Below are 18,814 nucleotides of genomic sequence, written 5' to 3'. Positions count from 1 at the left end.
ACTGCAAGTTGCAAAATGGAAGACATATTTCTTTTGAGTTTATTTGTGTGATGGTGTCCGTAGGAAAAACCCCCTCCTAAAATCTGAAGTTATAGTATTTCAACACCTTTTCCCACCCATATTTTTTTATTATTATTATTATTTTATTTTATCACTATTGTTTATTTACATGTGTATACATTATTTGGGCCACCTCTCTCCCCACTCCCCCCCTTTCTCCCCCCAAGCAGCTTCCAGGCTGGGTTCTCCGATTTTGTAGAAGAAAAAAACAGAAAAAATAATAAGAGAAACATGGCATTTTTGCTAGTTTGAGATAACGATAGCTATACAGACAGATTCCTAGCATCGCCTCCATGCACTTGTGTATTGCAACCCACATTGGTTCATTTCTACCAGACCTCTTCACTACTTCTTAGTCCCCTTCCCATAGTGGCCTCTGCCAGTTTAAGATTACTATATTCACTCTTCTATGGTGGGCACATGAACCGTATTCAAGTTTTAAGTTTCCATCCCTTTCCCTATTTCTCCCGTGCGCGTTCTCCCCTTAGTGTGACCCATGCCCAATAATATTACTGCATTTGTTTTAGGTCTATAATCTGCATATGAGGGAGAACCTGTGATTTTTGGCCTTCTGGGCCTGACCAACTTTGCTTAGGATGATGTTCTCCAGTTCCATCCATTTACTTGCGAATGACAAAATTTCATTCTTCTTTGTGGCTGAGTAAAATTCCATTGTGTATAGATACCACATTTTCTTAATCCATTCATCAGTGGTGGGGCATCTTGGCTGTTTCCATAACTTGGCTATTGTGAATAGTGCCGCAATAAACATGGGTGTGCAGGTGCCTCTGGAGTAACCTCAGTCACATTCCTTCGGGTATATCCCTAGGAGTGGTATTGCTGGATCATATGGCAGATCTATTTTTTAGTTTCTTAAGAAGCCTCCATATTGTTTTCCAAAGTGGTTGTACTAGCTTACATCCCCACAAGCAGTGTATGACCGTTCCTTTTTTCTGCATCCTCACAAACACTTGTTGTTGTTGATGTTCTTGATGGTAGCTATTCTAACAGGAGTGAGATGGAATCTTAGTGTGGTTTTGACTTGCATTTCTTTTATGGCCAGGGATGATGAGCATTTTTTCATGGGTTTTTTGGCCATTTGGACTTCTTCCTTTGAAAAAGTTCTGCTCAGTTCAGTTGCCCCTTTCTTCATTGGGTAATTGATTTTTGGGAGTTTAGTTTTTTGAGCTCCCTGTATATTCTGGTTATCAGTCCCTTGTCTGATGTATAGCTAGCAAAGATTTTCTCCCACTCTGTGAGTGGTCTCTTCACTTTAGAGACCATTTCTTTTGTTTTGCAGAAGCTTTTTAATTTCATGTAGTCCCATTTGTCAATTTTTTTCTCTTAGTTGCTGAGCTGCTTGTGATCTACTGAGGAAGTCCTTGCCTACACCGATTGCTTAAAGTGTATACCCTGATTTTTCCTGTGCTAGCTTCAAGGTTTCAGGTCTGATATTAAGGTCCTTAATCCACTTTGAGTTGCTACTAGTACAGGGTGATAGGCATGGATCTAGTTTCAGTTTTCTACAGGCAGATTACCACTTTCCCCAGCAACATTTGTTGAAGAGGCTGTCTTTTCTCCATTGTATGTTTTTGGCACCTTTGTTGAACATTAAGTGGGCATAGCTGCATGGATTCATATCTGTATCTTTTATTCTTTTCCACTGGTATAATGTCTATTTTTGTGCCGGTACCATGCTGTTTTTATTGCTATGGCTCTGTAGTATAGTTTGAAGTTGGGTATTGTGATATCTCCAGTGTTACTCTATTTTTGCTCAGGATTGCCTTTTGTGTTTTGTGTTTCCAAGTGAACTTTAGGGTAGATTTTTCAACTTAAGGGTGACATCATTGGGATTTTGATGGGAATTGCATCGAACATGTAGACTGCTTTTGGAAGTATAGCCATTTTTACTATGTTGATTCTGCCAATCCATGAGCATGGGAGATCTTTCCACCTTCTGTAGTCCTCTTCAATCTCTTTTTTCAGTAGTTTGTAGTTCTCCTTGTAGAGGTCATTTACATCCTTTGTTAAGTTTATTCCTAGGTGTTTGATTTTTTATGAGGCTATTGTAAATGGAATTGTTTCCCTATGTTCTTTCTCAATCTGTTCATTGTTGGTGTATAGAAAGGATATTGATTTTTGTAAGTTGATTTTGTATCCTGCTATTTTGCTGAAGCTATTTATGGTGTCTAGGAGTTTTTGGGTGGAGTTTTTTGGGTCTTTCAGGCATAAGATCATGTCGTCTGTTAATAGTGATAGTTTGACTAATTCTTTACCTATTTACATTCATTTTATTTCTACTTCTTGCCTTATTAATCTCGCTAGGAATTCCAGGACTATGTTGAAAATGAGTGGGGGAGAGTGGGCAGCCTTATCTTATTCCCGACTTTAGGGGAAATGGTTTCAGTTTTTCCCCATTAAGTATGATGTTGGCTGTAGGTTTGTCATATATAGCCTTTATTATGTTGAGGTTCTTTCCTTCTGTTCTTAGCTTCCTCAGAACTTTTATCATGAAGTGGTGTTGAATCTTATTGAAGGCTTTTTCTGCATCTATTGAGATGATCAAGTGGTTTTTGTCTCTGCTTCTGTTAATGTGCCGTATTGAATTTAATGATTTGCATATGTTGAACCATCCCTGCATCCCTGGGATGAGGCTGACTTGGTCATGGTGAATGATCTTTCTTATATGTTGTTGAATTTGGTTTGCCATTATTTTATTGAGGATTTTTGCCTCAATGTTCATTATGGGGGTTGGCCTGTAGTTCTCCATTTTGGAGGTGTCCTTGTCTGGTTTTGGGGTGGGTGTAATACTGACTTCATAAAGTGAGTTAGGCAGTGTTACTTCCCATTCTATTTTGTGGAAAATTTAAGGAGAGTTGGTACTAGATCTTCTTTAAAGGTCTGGTAGAATTCAGCAGAGAATCCATAGGTCCTGGACTTTTCTTTTTGGGGAGACTCATTATTGCTGCTTCAATTTCATTGCATGCTATAGATCTGTTTAGGTGATCCCCTTGGTTCAGTTTTGGATGCTCATAATTATCTAGAAATTTGTCAATTTCCTCAAGATTTTCCAATTTATTTGAATATAGGTTCTCAAAGTAGTCCTCATGATTCCCTGGATTTCATTTGTGTTTGTTGTTATCTCCCCTTTTTCATTTCTGATTTTATTAATTTGGTCTTTTCCCTCCTCATTTTAGTCAGATTTGCCAGGGGCTTGTCAATCCTGTTTAGTTTTTCAAAGGACCAGCTTTTTGTTTCGTTGATTCTTTGTATGGCTTTTTTGGTCTCTATTTCATTAATTTGGGCCCCTATTTTTATTATTTCTCTCCTTCTGCTTGTGTTGGGTTTCACTTTTTCTTGTTTTTCTAGGAGTTTGAGATGTAGCATTAGGTTGTTTATTTGAGATCTTTCTGTCCTTCTAATATATGCACTCATGGCTATAAACTTTCCTCTTATGACTTCCTTTGCTGTGTCCCATAGGTTCTGATAGGTTGTGTTTTAATTTTCATTAAATTCCAGGAACTTTTTTATTTTCTCTCTTATTTATTCTATGACCCACTGATCATTGGCAATGTGTTCAACCTCCAATTATTTGTGTATTTTCTGCTGTTGCTTTTGTTGTTGCATTCTAGTTTTATTGTGCTGTGATCAGGTAGAATGCAGGGGGTTATTTCAATTTTCTTGTATTTGTTGAGACTTGCTTTGTGCCCTAAGATATGGTCTATTTTGGAGAAAGTTTTATCGGCTGCTGAGAAGAATGTGTATTGTGCTGTTGTTGGATGAAATATTCTGTAGACATCAGTTAGGTCCATTTGATCTATGTTGTCAATTAGTTCTAGGATTTCTTTGTTGATTTTTTTCTATATGACTTATCTATTGGTGATAGAAGGGTATTAAAGTTTCCCACTACCACTGTGTTGGAGTCCATATGTACTTTTAAGTCCTTTAGTGTATGTTTCATGAAGTAGTGTGCACTGACATACATTGGGTGCACATAGGTTGATAATTGTTATTTCCTTTTGAAGTATTGTCCCTTTTATTAGTATGAAGTGACCTTCTTGGTCTTGTTTGACTAATGTAAGTTTGAAGTCTACTTTTTCTGATATAAGTATTGCTACTTCTGCCTGTTTTGGAGGGCTATTAACTTGGTAAATCTTCTTCCAGTCTTTCACCCTAAGCCAATGTTTATTTTTGTTAATAAGGTGGGTCTCTTGTAAACATCAGATTGTCGTATCTTCCTTTTTAATCCAGCTTACCAAATGGTGTCTTTTGATGTGGGTGTTGAGTCCATTGACATTCAATGTTAATATTGATAAGTACAGGGTGACTCCTGCCATGTAGTTGTTTTTGTTGTTTAAGGATTTTAATGTGTGCAACTGAGTCAATGCTACTCTCTGATTACTTGTCTTTTCTTCTCTTGTGGTTTGATATTTCCCGTCCTCTCATGGTTTTGTTTGCTTTCATCTTCTGTATGCAGAATTCCTTGCAGAATCTTCTGTAGTTGTGGCTTGGTGGTCATATATTGTTTTAGTTTCTGTTTATCTTAGAAGGTTTTTATTCCTCCATCAATTTTGAATGATAGTTTTTGCTGGGTAGAGTATCCAGGGCTGAAATTATTCTCTTTCAGTGCTCAAAATGCCTCACTCCATGCCCTTTTTGCTTTTAAGATTTCTGTTGATAAATATGCTGTTATTTTGATGGGTTTACCTTTATAAGTTATTTGCTTTTTCTCTCTTGCAGCCTTCAATATTCTTTCTGTTCTCTGTGCTAGCTGTTTTAATGATAATATGCCGTGGAGAGGTTTTATTTTAGTCAAGTCTGTTTGGTGTCCTGGCTGCTTCCTCTACTCAAATAGGCAATTCTTTCTCAAGATTTGGAAAATTTTCTGTTATTATTTTGTTGAGTATATTACATATCCTTTTGGCTTGCATCTCTTTTCCTTCTTCAATGCCCATGCTTCTCAGGTTTGGTCTTTTGATGGAGTCACTGAGTTCTTGTATATTCCTTTCACAGCTCTTGAGTTGTTTGACTAAGAGTTCTTCTGTTTTTTCTTTAATATCTATTTTATATTTGAACTCTGAGATTCTGTCTTCCACTTGTTCTAGTCTGCTGGAGTGGCCTTCCACTGTGTTTTTTATTTGACTAAATGGACTCTTTATTTCCAGAATTTCTGTTTGATTCTTTTTTTCTGAGGTTTTCTATCTTTGTTCAACTCCTATTTCATATCTTGTATTGTCGTCTTTATTTCATATATCTCTTTTTTTATAGTCTCCTTTGTTTCACGCTGGTGTTTGTCAAAGTCCTCTCTGAGTTCATTTAGTTGTTTCTGTGTCTTCTCAAGTTTTTTATTCCTGGTGTCTTGAAATTTCTTGAGTGCATCTTGTACTTTCTGGTTAACTGTGTTTTGTAGCTTCTCCATGTGCTTCTCAGTGATGTCTCTATGATTTCCTCTTTGAGAGATTTTTTGTGGGAATCACTGAGCTCATTTATCATTGTTTTGTTGGGGTCAGGAACTGGGTATACATTTTCTTCATTCCCACTAAATCCTCTATTGAAATATTTTTTGTGGCACTGGGTCTTGAACTCAGGGCCTTCACTTTGAGCCATGCCACCAGCCCTATTTTTGTGAAGGGTTTTTCGAGTTATGGTCTCGCAGACTGGACTGCCTGGGCTGGCTTTGGACTGTGATCTTCCTATTCTCTGCCTCCTGAGTAGTTAGGATTACAGGCATGAGCCACCAGTGCCTGGCTGAATTTTTTTCTTTTGAGGAATGTTGTTTCCTTGCCTTCTTCTTCTCCCCATCATTCTAATTGGTGCTGTGAAATTATGTTTTTGATTGACTGGTTGGCAGTTTTAATTGTTTTCTTTCCCTGATTTAATTTTTGTGTTGTGACTGACTTGGTTGTTAGCTAGGTTGATGTACTCTTTCTGTCCTTGGCCTGGAGGTATAAATTAGCAGTAACAAATTCACAGATTCAATGCCAGACCAGTTGTTTACATAGTATTTAGAAAACCCTGTGGTGATAATATCTATAAACAATTGGAGTTGGGGGGGGTATGGTTTTTTGGCTAGAGATAGAAACTTGGGTAATTGGTAACAGTGGCACTGGGGGGGATGGGTGGTGGAAGAAGTTTAGGGGCTGCTAGGTTTTCTGGCCCTTGTATATGTTTGGGTGTATTTCTGTTGTAGTGGAGGGTGCTTATGTCAGGGACTATAGGGGGCTGGGGTTGTGTACAGTTGGTACGGTAAGCTAGTCAACAAGTGGTGAATGTATAGAAAAGAAGGGTAATGTGGTGACAGGTTGAAGAAGGATAGGAGGGGGTGAAGACAGGAGGACAGATTTGATGACAAGGGGCAGAAAGAGTAGTTGGGTGGAAGAACAATGGATTATAGAATAAGAAAAGGAGAGAAAGTGAAGGGGGTAAGAATTAAGAAAATAATAATGGTAAAGTCAATAATCTAAAAAAAAAAAAACAGGTACAACAACAACAAAAATTTCAGTCTGCTCAGCAAAAGTTCTGGACTATTTACTTTGTTGTCTAATCCTGGATTGGTGCTTGGTATTCTGGGCTTTGTGGGGAAGAATGCTGCCCCTCTTGTTGGACAGCTTGGCAGGGAAATGGCTGGATGTTTTTTTTCCCCCTTGCTTTCTTTGGTCTTATGGGCCATCCATTACAAGCAGGAGATCTGAAGTGGTCTTACCAGATGACTGGCTTGTGAACAATATTTGTTTCCTTCTGTCTACAGGGTGGGTTGCAATTGGGATCTGAGTTAACTCACTACCAGTTTGTGCACGGTGGTCCAATCTGTTGTTTTTGTCAGGTGGCAGCTGCGTTGCCCTACCACTGTTGGGTCTACAGATTTATGCAGACAGCTTTGAAACCGGCCAGCAGGGAGAAATGGCATGCCACTTTTCTCAAGGCAGACACTTACTGGGACTGGGTTCAGCATTGTGGGGCATAGGTAGGCTTTCCACGGGTTTGGGGATCAGGATGTTGCAGGGTTCAATTATATTTGATGCTCTATCTTCTGCTTTTTGAAAAAAAAATACAAAAAGAAAGAAAAGGGAGAAACAGCCAGGTGACTTTTTTCCCAGGGCATTGCCTGTGCCATGCTGGGATTTTCCCAGCTGTTAGCTGCAATTAAAAGATGTTTTAAGGGTCATTCCTTGAATTTTATGTGCATTTAATGTGTTGGTGGTTATTATTTTAGCTACAAACAATCAGAATTACCTAAGTGTAGCTCCCATGTCTTGAAGTGGTTTCTGGAGTCATGGAGCTCAGAAATTCTGATTCCCTACCTTACCTGCCATCTTGGATCTCCTTTATTTTTTATGTTATGTGTGATCACTATGGCCTTCTGAAATAGGGACAAGAATGACTCTGGTGTACTGATTTTTCAAATGAGAGAACTGGAGTAGAGAAATGTTAAGTGACTTCCCAGGGTCACAAGGTGATAAAATTTTGATGTAAGCCTTTGGCTTAGAGAGGTAAGTGCTCCAAAGACCCTGGAAATGTGGCTGCTAAATTTTGAGGCCTACATTTTTTTCTGTAAAGGGCCAGATAGTAAATATTTTTGGCTGTGAGAGCCATGTGTTCTCAATCGCCACTACTCATTTCTGCTGTTGTACCATGAATGTAACCATAGACAATACATAAACAAATAGGTTTGTCTGTGTCCCAAAAAAACCCACTATTTATAGAAACAGGCAGAGGGCTGGGTTTGGCCAGCAGACTATATTTTGCCAATTCCTGCTTTATACTCATGGCAAAAGTTGAAAACATGATATATGTTCCTGACTTAATTCCTAGAGGAATTGAGAAGGAAAGAGAAAATGAGATGGAAAGGAAGATGACAGGTGAGAATAGGAGAGTTGGGTGAGAAGGATGAGTGGGAGATAAGATGGATAAGATAGATGGAAAGAAATAATAGATGAAAAGAAAAACAGAAAAAGAAGAAATAGGTATTAAAAAATTTTAAACTTTTTGAGGCCAAAGAAAAGTGAGTTTTGAGCCTTACCCAGGGCTGTATGCAAGCCAAAGAAATTTTATTGTAGCTTTTTTTTCTGTATGAGATGAATTCAATTTCCTCAAACCATTTTATTTTCAAATGACAAACTTAATCAGAGCAAGCCAATAAAGTTTGTGATATTAAATCACTGTCAAGTTATGTCTTTGTAAAAATAATTGTCCAACTGACTCTGTCAGCTGAGTAACAACAACTTAGAAATACATAATTTATGACCAGGAATGATGAAATTTAGAAAATATTTCCTAGGAAAAAATGATGCTTTAGTTTCCTGATAGCAAATTACATTCTTTGTTATTAACACACAGATGCCTATGACGTCTTACCATCTCAGAGATAAAAGGGTTTCTTGGAGATGTCAAGTGGCTGGTATTGCCAAAGCTCTTAGAAAGTTCTGGAGACAGTTCTGATTGTTTTGCAAATATTTCCCCTTTCTATATACTTTGAAAGATGATTTCATATCTCTTTAAAGAAGCTTTCTTAGTTTCTTTATTGGCTTTACTGCTCTCCTGTGCCAGCAAGAAACTACCTGAACCAGCAGCACAAAGACTTAAAAACAGTTGAAAAGGCAATTCATGCTGCAACTTTAGGAAATTAAAAAAAAAAAAAAGAAAGCTGGGGGCTGGAAAATTGCATTTGTAATGAATCAAATTGGACCACTTGAAATTTCTGGAGTAACTTGTGTCCAGAAGTTCTTGGTGTTGGGACCTCCTTTTGTGGGTGGCACTGGCTGTGGACACAGACCTCCTTAGCTTGACTCACAATTCTGCTGCTGACTGGCTACTCTTAGACCAGTTTGCTGTGGCTCACCCTCTTCATCTGTAAAATGGACATGATAATAACAGTTTCCATTTCAAAGAATCTTTTCAAATATTAAATGGATTAAAATCCATGTGAGCACTTAGGAGAAAGCCTGGCATATAGAAAGCACTTAGTAAATGTTACCAGTACAACTGATGAGTAGACAAAAGCCATGACAAATCAGAATTTCTTTTGAAAGTTTGTCACCTATGGAATGGCTGTTAAGTACTGGCAATGTGTAGCTTTATAATGTACACATGTAATAAAAAATTATCACAATGGTTTTTGGGCACAGACAATATTGTAGCAATTGACATTGAATCAAAGTGCAAATGTTGCTGATTAAAGGTTGTCATGACTGTTTTAAAAAATTTTTTATTAGCATATATTAATTGTACAAAGGGGTTTCATTGAGATATTCATATGCAAGTATATAATGTACCTTGATCAAATTCACCCTGACTATACTACACTTTCTTAACCCCTTTCCCTCCTCCCCATTTCCTTCAACAGTTTTAGTGGGTTACGTTATGCTATTTTCATACACATACATAATGTAACTTTGATCATATTCACTCCCCTTCACCCTTCCCTTTCCCATGACTGTTAATGTATCGTTACAATGTGAGCCTGATTATATTTTAAAGTTAAACTTTAGCCCTGATATCGCCTCTAGATCCTTTCTGGATATCAAAGATATTTCAAAATCAACACATCCAAACTCCTGTCAAACTTGGTCCAATTCCAGCTTAGCTTAACCCGAGAAACATATAATTATTTATCCAGTTTTGCAAACTGGAAACTTGGAGGCATCTTTGAAACTTCCCTATCTCTCATCAGATTCAACCCACCAACTCCCTAATTTTACTTCCTTCTATGGTCTGAATGTTTGTGTGCCCCCTGCTCCCATTTATATGTTGAAACCTAATCTCCAGTATGATAGTATTAAAAAGGTGGGACCTTTTGGAGGTGATTAGACTATACTCTTATAGAAGACACCTGAGGGGCTTATTAGCCCCTTCTACCATGTAAGGATGCAGCGAGAAGGTGAAGAATCCAGCCAGACACTGAATCAGCTGATGCCTTGATCCTGGTCTTCCCAGTCTCCAGAACTGTGAGCAATAAGTGTTTTTAGAAGCTCCCCCATCTATAGTAACTTGTCTTTTTTTGGGAGGGTGGGGAGGTACTGAGTTTGAACTCAGGGCTTCAGGCTTGCTAGACAGGCACTGTACCTCTTGAGCCAAGAAGCCGCTAGTCCTTATAAGTAAAGAAACTTGTTATATTAGCCTGAATAAACTAAGACACCTCCTAAATATCTCTTAAATTTAGGTGTATCTTTCTATTCCTATAATACATAAACACTGCAATTCAAGCTACCATTATCTTACATATGTTACCAGGTTAGCCTCCTACTTGGTATACAACTATCCATTCTTTTCCCCATTAAATTCATAATCCCTGGGCCAGTGGAATGGCTTAAGAGGTAGAGGTGCCTGCCTAGTGAGTGTGAGGCCCTGAGTTCAAACTCCAGTACCACCCCCCAAAAATTCATAGTCCTTAAAACCAATATTTAGTTTTGCTTTCTTAAATGACATCCACTTAACCTGCTGGTTGTCATAGTGCTTTCCACCAAGTCCCTCTGTATAATGCATAATCCATATCCATGGTGCACTGACTGTTGACTGCTAGCATATCTGCTCTTACCTGTGAAGCTGTATGTTTACAAAGAGTCCTTAACCTGTTTTTGTCAGTTTTTTGAAATAATTATGTAATTTAATGAAGTATTATGTAAGTTGATGAAACATGAACACATTCATAATTCAAAGAGTTATTTTTTCTATGAAAATTAGGTTGAGTGTTTTGGAAAGACTCATTAAAGGCAAGTTGCTATAAAGAAAATCGTTGTTCAATTAGGTATGAGTGAGAAATCTGCAAAAGATCTCAGAAAATAGAACTCTGAGAGGATTCTACATTTTAAATGGTTGCAAATGTATTTTAGCTCTTTCTTAAAAGAAATTAAATGCAAAATTGTAGCTAACTTATGGATAAGAAAGAGGTGAAAGAAAGGCATTCATCTAACCCACATGAAAGACAAAGTCTTGAATCTGCATGGAAAGATTGATGAATGAATGGACATTGCTAATAAAATGATAAAGGTATGCATGTATCATTTTCAATAATTCTTATTTTATAGAGCTTTTCAACCGTTTAATCACTTATATGGATTACATATGAGTACACGATACCTGGAACTTAATATATTTCAATTCCTTCTTTGTCTTAAATTATAATCCAAAATCCTTACAATGGGTGACAACGTCTGGTCTTGGTAAGTTGACCCAACCTCATCTTGAAACCTCAAGTTCATCTTGGAAGTTGCCTCTCCTGACCGACCCCCCCCCCCACTGCCTTCTTTCAGTCCCTGGTGCTGGTCATGCAGTCTTCTTTCACAGGGACTTTTGATGCACTGTTCCCTCATCCCAGAGTACTTACCGCTTCCCTTTTAGCCCTTAGATCATCCTGAGGTCAAATCCCTGTGGTGTACATTTTCTGGTTACTTGACTAGTGTTTGCTATATGAGTTTCCTAGGGCCATCATAACAAATTACCACAAATTTGGTGGTTTAAAACAACAGGAATGCTGAGCATTGTGGTACATGTCTGTAATCCTACCATTTGGGAGACTGAGGCAGGAATATCAGCCTGGGATACACAGTGAGACCCTGTCACAAAACACACAAGTAAAACAATACCACTCCCCTCCTCAAAAAAATCCCAACCAGGAATTTATCCTCTCGTCATCCTGAAGGCCAGAAGTCTGAAATCAAGGTATCATCAGTGCCATGCTCCCTCTGAAGTAATCTAGAGAAGAATCCTTCCTTGCCTTTTCCAGCTTGTAGTGGCTCCTGGCATTCCTTGGCTTCTGGCAGCATCACTCCAATATCTGTCTTTATCTTCATATGGTCTTCTTTGTGTCTCTGAGTCTTCTTTTTCTGTTTCCTATAATGTCACTCATTGGATTTATGGCCCATCCTTATTCAGGATGATATCATCTCAAGAATCTTACCTTGACTACATCTGCAAAGGTCCTTTTTCCAAATAAGGTTATATTCCCAAATACTGGGTGTATATATATTTTGGGGGCTAATAGTCAACTCACTAGAGCTACTTACTCCACTAGACTCCAGGTTCTGCAATGGCAAGAATTTTATTAGTCTTTGCTTATAATATCTGACATATGTTAAGTGCCCAACAAATAATTATGCCTTGAATGAATAAATGGATCTTCTTGTGTAGACTCTAAACTGACTTAAATTATTAATTAAATGGAAATCTTGCACTACTGAAACATTGATACAGGTATTCTGATCATATTTTACAGTAAACAGAATTCATTCATTTTCATAAAAGTATATTGTTTTGTAAACTAAGTACTTGCTATTTTTTACATGTACAAAGTTCTCCATTCCCTCCTCCAATGGACTGTTATTTCACAATCCTTTAAAAATAAAGCAATAAGATCCAATATCTGAGTCCTTTGAGTTTATTGTCATTCATTTAACATTTAAAAGAGGGTCTAATGACACTCTCCCAGTGGGCACTTCATGATGAAACGATACTATGGAGATAATAGGAGAATGACAGGAAGCAATGCAAACAGCTGGGAACTATACTGTCTATCTCACAAATGGCAACACAGATGGTCCCTGACTTAGGATGGTTCAACTTAGGATTTTTCAACTTTATGTTGGTGCAAAAGTGACACACATTCAGTAGAAATCATATTTCAAGTTTTGAAGTATGATTGTGATGCCAGGTTACCAGTGAGCCATGAGATCAGAAGGGGAAACCACCAATACTGTACTGTGTTGCCAAGCTATGATATTTGATAGGTTAAATGGATGAAATGCATGTTAGACGTATGATATTTTCAACTTATGAGGAGTTTATCAAGACAAAACCCTTTCTATTTTTTTTTCAGTACTGGGGTTTGAACTCAGGGACTCATGCTTGCTAGGTAGGCGCTGTATCACTCAAGCCACACCACCAGCAACAACCCCATTGTAAGTCATGGAATATTTGTACTCCTAAGCAAATGTTCTTTAAATATAGTATCTTGGAGTGATATACATTTCTTGACAGTGTTATTATTTATTATGACTTTTACTGCTTCTAACAATAACAGAAATTTTACCTTGGGACAAAGGAAAAAATTCTCAACAGTCTCAAAGTACACCCCCTCCCAAATGTCTGAAGTTCAGGTTGACCATCTTATTAAGGTTTTTCCCTTCAGTCAAATGTGCCACAGCCAGGTGGTTTCAACATCAGATTTTCACATACTACAAATATAGAAAAGTATATTCTTACCATAGCCTCCTGGATAGAAGCCATGCCTAGGTTTCCAGACATTATTGGGCATTCTGAAAGTTAAGAAAGCACCAGGAGAGGTACACAAATCATAACGGTTTTACCGGTGCTACTGTTGGTCCTCTCCATAAAACAGACTCCTGTCAGGTAGATTAAGGCTGACTACTCTCTGGATCAAGGGGTCTTCAACTCTTCCCAATGAGAAGCAGCTATCGATTGCTGATGGCTATGGGAGTGGGCTGTTGGCTTCATTTTCATTCTCAAAGCTACAGAAAAGATGACGTTGGAAACCAATCAGGAAAGCCTGTAATGTACATTAGCAGATGACTGCAGCAGCAATTTACCTTTTATTAAGCATCTAGAAAGCTGTAAGCACTTCATCTCTATCATGACAAGTCCTCCCATCAAGCTGGTAAGGTAGAGATTCCTAGCATCAATTTATAGACAGGCAAACCAAGGCTCAGAGAGGTTAACAAATTGGTCTCAAGTCACATAGCTAATAAATACCTCAGAATTGGAACCCAGTCTGTCAGGCTCCAAAGCCTAGTATTTTCCACTTTGCCAAGCTCCTTCCTCAAATTTGCTCTCTAAGGAGAAAGCTATTCTTTTGGTAACTTATTGCTGAGATAGTCTCAAATGACACTTGGAGTTCCCGCTTTTCAAACTCACATGCTTGCACATTGTCACAGTATGTAAAACCACATAATCAACGATGCATCTTTCATGGCAAGTCATTGATGAGGCGTATTTTTATGAAAATGAAGATTTTAAAGCTGAGTGCTGGTGGCTCACATCTGTAATCCTAGTTTCTTGGGGGCTGAGATTAGACGGATCACAGTTCCAAGCCAGCCTGTGCAAAAAAGTTTGTGATATCTCATTTCAATGGAAAAAAGCTGGGCATGGTGGTGCATGCCTATCATCTCAGTAACAGTAAGAAGGGTAAAATAAGAGAATCATGGTCCAGGCAAGACGGGGAAAAAGCCAGATCCTATCTTCAAAATAACTACAGCAAAAAAGGGCTGAAAGGTGTGGCTCAAGCAGCAGAGTCCTGTCTCACAAGTGTGAAGCCCTGAGTTCAAACCCCAGTACCACCAAAAAATTTTTTTTAGTTGAAACAAGAGCTTGAGAAGGTATTTCCTGCTTTTTGGAAGCTTTTTTGGGCTAAACAATCAGATGCCAGGTATAGGTCAAAGGGAGCACACGTTCATTCTTCTCTACCTTGAGAAGGGCTTTGATAAGAGCATTTGAGACATATTGCAATAGCATAGGCAACTACTTGTGAGAGCGTATCAGTCAGTGATCAGTCAGGAACAGAACCCATTCTAGGTATTTCAGAGAGAATTGAATACTGGAAATTGGTTATAAAAGTATTGGCAAGACACAAGGAGCAGAAAGGGGAGTGATGAGGAACTGCAGATAGTTGTCACTGTAGGAAGTCCCCCTAGAGACTGGAGGAACCATTGCTAGGAGTGGAGGGGCAAAAAGGAAGAGGCGATGTTACCACAGCTCAGTAGCATATTCCCCGAAATCATTCACAGCTGCTGCTTTTGGAATCCTGTCCCTCCTCAAAACACCAAAGGCCACTGAAGCCTGTAGCTGCCCATGATGTCACATCTACTAATATCACTGCAGTACTCAGTTGCTGGCAGCCACAAGCAATTGCCCATGGTCACAGCTGCTGGAAAAATAGAAAGCCATCTGCTGAGTCAGAGATACCACCAGCACCAGGAGAAAAATGTCCTCTTCTTTTCTTCCACCTTCCAATATCCTGTCACTCTCTTTCAGGGGCAGAACCTATCCAGAGGCCCACAGGCAAGGGAATCTGGCCAATTTTTGCAGTAAAGAAGGGTGGGAATGTGCAGTTAGGTAATTGGCCAGCAATGGTCTGTTAGGTGGTTAGAAATATAACATATTTCTATGGAGGTCTATCTTATATTTCGTCCCAAGAAACTTAAGGAGTATTACCACATTTGAGAGCTGTATATACAAGTATCCCTTGATTCCCCAAATTTATCTGGTTTCTGAGTTCCCCTAGTGAGTTTGTATAAGAAGTCATGCTGGTGAGGGATGTGTGGCCTGCATGTGCATGTCTTTGTGTTTACGTGAGATCAGCCTTTATTCTATGCTCCAGTGTACGGGGCTGGCAGAGAATTATGCAGTGCTGAAAACATTCAATAAATACATTTCTCCATCCAGCAATGAGAATTACTTCCTTGGGGAAGGGTTTCACACACCATACCTGATGGCTAAAATATGTATTCTGCAGAGAACAAAGATTCTTTGTGCCAATATTTTCTTTTTGGTAAATGATACATTCCGCAATCCCCCCACCCCTTATAGCTTTGCCACACATACATACATTGCAGACTTTGTCTTCAGGTGACAACCCAATTTAACCTTATCTTATTTGATCCTGGAAGCCCCTTTTTAAAAACAGCTGGCAGAGCCCTACGACCTGCTGCCACCATCAGTGCTGCCTCAGTCAAATTGTGAAATGTGTCCACATTTTCTTTCAGAGAAGTGTAAGCTCTGAACTTTGTTCCTTGCCTCTAGATTTCCTTGCTTTGTTATCTTGGAAAATCTTTTTTTTCACCCTCTGAGCCTTCATTTCTTCATCTACAAAATGGGATAGGTAATAACTACCTCACAGGTTTAATATAAGATGAAATGAGGTGATACAAACACTTTATGGCAAATGGTAACATATCACTCAATTGTAAGGATTCCTGGCTTCCTTATTTGAGATACCCATCTAAGGTCTATTTGAGGTACCCAACTCTTAAGACTGCTCATGTTGCCCCTCCACAGCAGGCCTTCTTGGGCAGAGGATCAATTCTGGGGCCCTTTCTCCACCTTCCTGGGACTCAGTACTTACCTGGTACCTATCAACTTGTTTGGCTCCAGATCTAAGGTGAATCCTGGTAACCATAACTGATTTACTTAGCCTTCTTCTCTGCCCCTCTTTAAATCCATCCTAGACACTGTTCCCAGAGATATCATTCTAAAATAGGTCTCTGATCATGTCCCTCTCATACTTATAACAAAAACCAGAAACTTTAATTAACTCCCCTTTGCTTACCATATCAAGCGCAACTTTTCTTTTTTAAAAATGTTTTTATTAGTATATGGTGGTTATACAAGGAGTTTCGTTGAGACATTTCCACATATACATAAATTATATCCAGGAATGGTTCATTCCCTCCATTTTTCTCCCTCTTCCCTCTCCCCCTTCTTAAAATGACTTGGACAGGTTTTGATGTTCCATATTCATACATGTGTAGAAAGTACGTCAACCATATCCACCCTTCTTTACCCTCTTCATTTACTCTCCCTCTCTTGCTAGTACCTTCCCCTTCACACAACCTGTTCTTTTTTTTTTTTTTTTTCATTTTTCTTTTATTATTCATATGTGCATACAAGGCTTGGTTTATTTCTCCCCCCTGCCCCCACCCCCTCCCTTACCACCCACTCCACCCCCTCCCGCTCCCCCCCTCAATACCCAGCAGAAACTATTTTGCCCTTATCTCTAATTTTGTTGTAGAGAGAGTATAAGCAATAATAGGAAGGAACAAGGGGTTTTGCTGGTTGAGATAAGGATAGCTATACAGGGCATTGACTCACATTGATTTCCTGTGCGTGGGTGTTACCTTCTAGGTTAATTCTTTTTAATCTAACCTTTTCTCTAGTTCCTGGTCCCCTTTTCCTATTGGCCTCAGTTGCTTTAAGGTATCTGCTTTAGTTTCTCTGCATTAAGGGCAACAAATGCTAGCTAGTTTTTTAGGTGTCTTACCTATCCTCACCCCTCCCTTGTGTGCTCTCGCTTTTATCATGTCCTCATAGTCCAATCCCCTTGTTGTGTTTGCCCTTGATCTAATGTCCACATATGAGGGAGAACATACGATTTTTGGTCTTTTGAGCCAGGCTAACCTCACTCAGAATGATGTTCTCCAATTCCATCCATTTACCAGCGAATGATAACATTTCGTTCTTCTTCATGGCTGCATAAAATTCCATTGTGTATAGATACCACATTTTCTTAATCCATTCGTCAGTGCTGGGGCATCTTGGCTGTTTCCATAACTTGGCTATTGTGAATAGTGCCGCAATAAACATGGATGTGCAGGTGCCTCTGGAGTAACAGTCTTTTGGGTATATCCCCAAGAGTGGTATTGCTGGATCAAATGGTAGATCGATGTCCAGCTTTTTAAGTAGCCTCCAAATTTTTTTCCAGAGAGGTTGTACTAGTCTACATTCCCACCAACAGTGTAAGAGGGTTCCTTTTTCCCCGCATCCTCGCCAACACCTGTTGTTGGTGGTGTTGCTGATGATGGCTATTCTAACAGGGGTGAGGTGGAATCTTAGTGTGGTTTTAATTTGCATTTCCTTTATTGCTAGAGATGGTGAGCATTTTTTCATGTGTTTTCTGGCCATTTGAATTTCTTCTTTTGAGAAAGTTCTGTTTAGTTCACCTGCCCATTTCTTTATTGGTTCATTAGTTTTGGGAGAATTTAGTTTTTTAAGTTCCCTGTATATTCTGGTTATCAGTCCTTTGTCTGATGTATAGTTGGCAAATATTTTCTCCCACTCTGTGGGTGTTCTCTTCAGTTTAGAGACCATTTCTTTTGATGAACAGAAGCTTTTTAGTTTTATGAGGTCCCATTTATCTATGCTATCTTTTAGTTGCTGTGCTGCTGGGGTTTCATTGAGAAAGTTCTTACCTATACCTACTAACTCCAGAGTATTTCCTACTCTTTCTTGTATCAACTTAAGAGTTTGGGGTCTGATATTAAGATCCTTGATCCATTTTGAGTTAATCTTGGTATAGGGTGATATACATGGATCTAGTTTCAGTTTTTTGCAGACTGCTAACCAGTTTTCCCAGCAGTTTTTGTTGAAGAGGCTGCTATTTCTCCATCGTATATTTTTAGCTCCTTTGTCAAAGGTAAGTTGCTTATAGTTGTGTGGCTTCATATCTGGATCCTCTATTCTGTTCCACTGGTCTTCATGTCTGTTTTTGTGCCAGTACCATGCTGTTTTTATTATTATTGCTTTGTAATACACAACCTGTTCTATATACCTGTCTTTCTTTGTTTAAATGTCTGGTCATTGTTCAGTGGTGTTTAACTTTTCTTAAATAGATATTCAAGACCCTTTTTGACTTCATCTGTCTCTCACCTCCAGCACCAAAGTTCTAGTCATAGCCCTTTTGCTCGCTGCTCAAATTCAACGAAACCTATGCTTAGCCTTGCTATGTGACCTGGAACCTGTTACTTAACTTCTCTGTGTCTCAGTTTTTTTCCTATGTAAAAGGAATAATAATTATACTTATTTCATGGGATTACCTTTAGAATTATAAGAATATATATGAATTTCTTAGTGCAGCACCTAGCATAATTAAGTGGTCAAGAAATGTCACATTTACTACTCATATTTTCATTAGCATCAAAAACTTTATAATTTCCTTTCTCTTTTCTTGCTGTTTCTTCATCTGGGGATGCCCTTCCTTGTAGCCTCACCATTTAAAATCTTGTTTATTCATTTGTAACTTTGGCAAATC

Source organism: Castor canadensis, chromosome X (genome assembly GCF_047511655.1).
Source record: "Castor canadensis chromosome X, mCasCan1.hap1v2, whole genome shotgun sequence".
Taxonomy (NCBI): domain Eukaryota; kingdom Metazoa; phylum Chordata; class Mammalia; order Rodentia; family Castoridae; genus Castor; species Castor canadensis.
Note: the sequence above shows the minus strand (reverse complement) of the source record.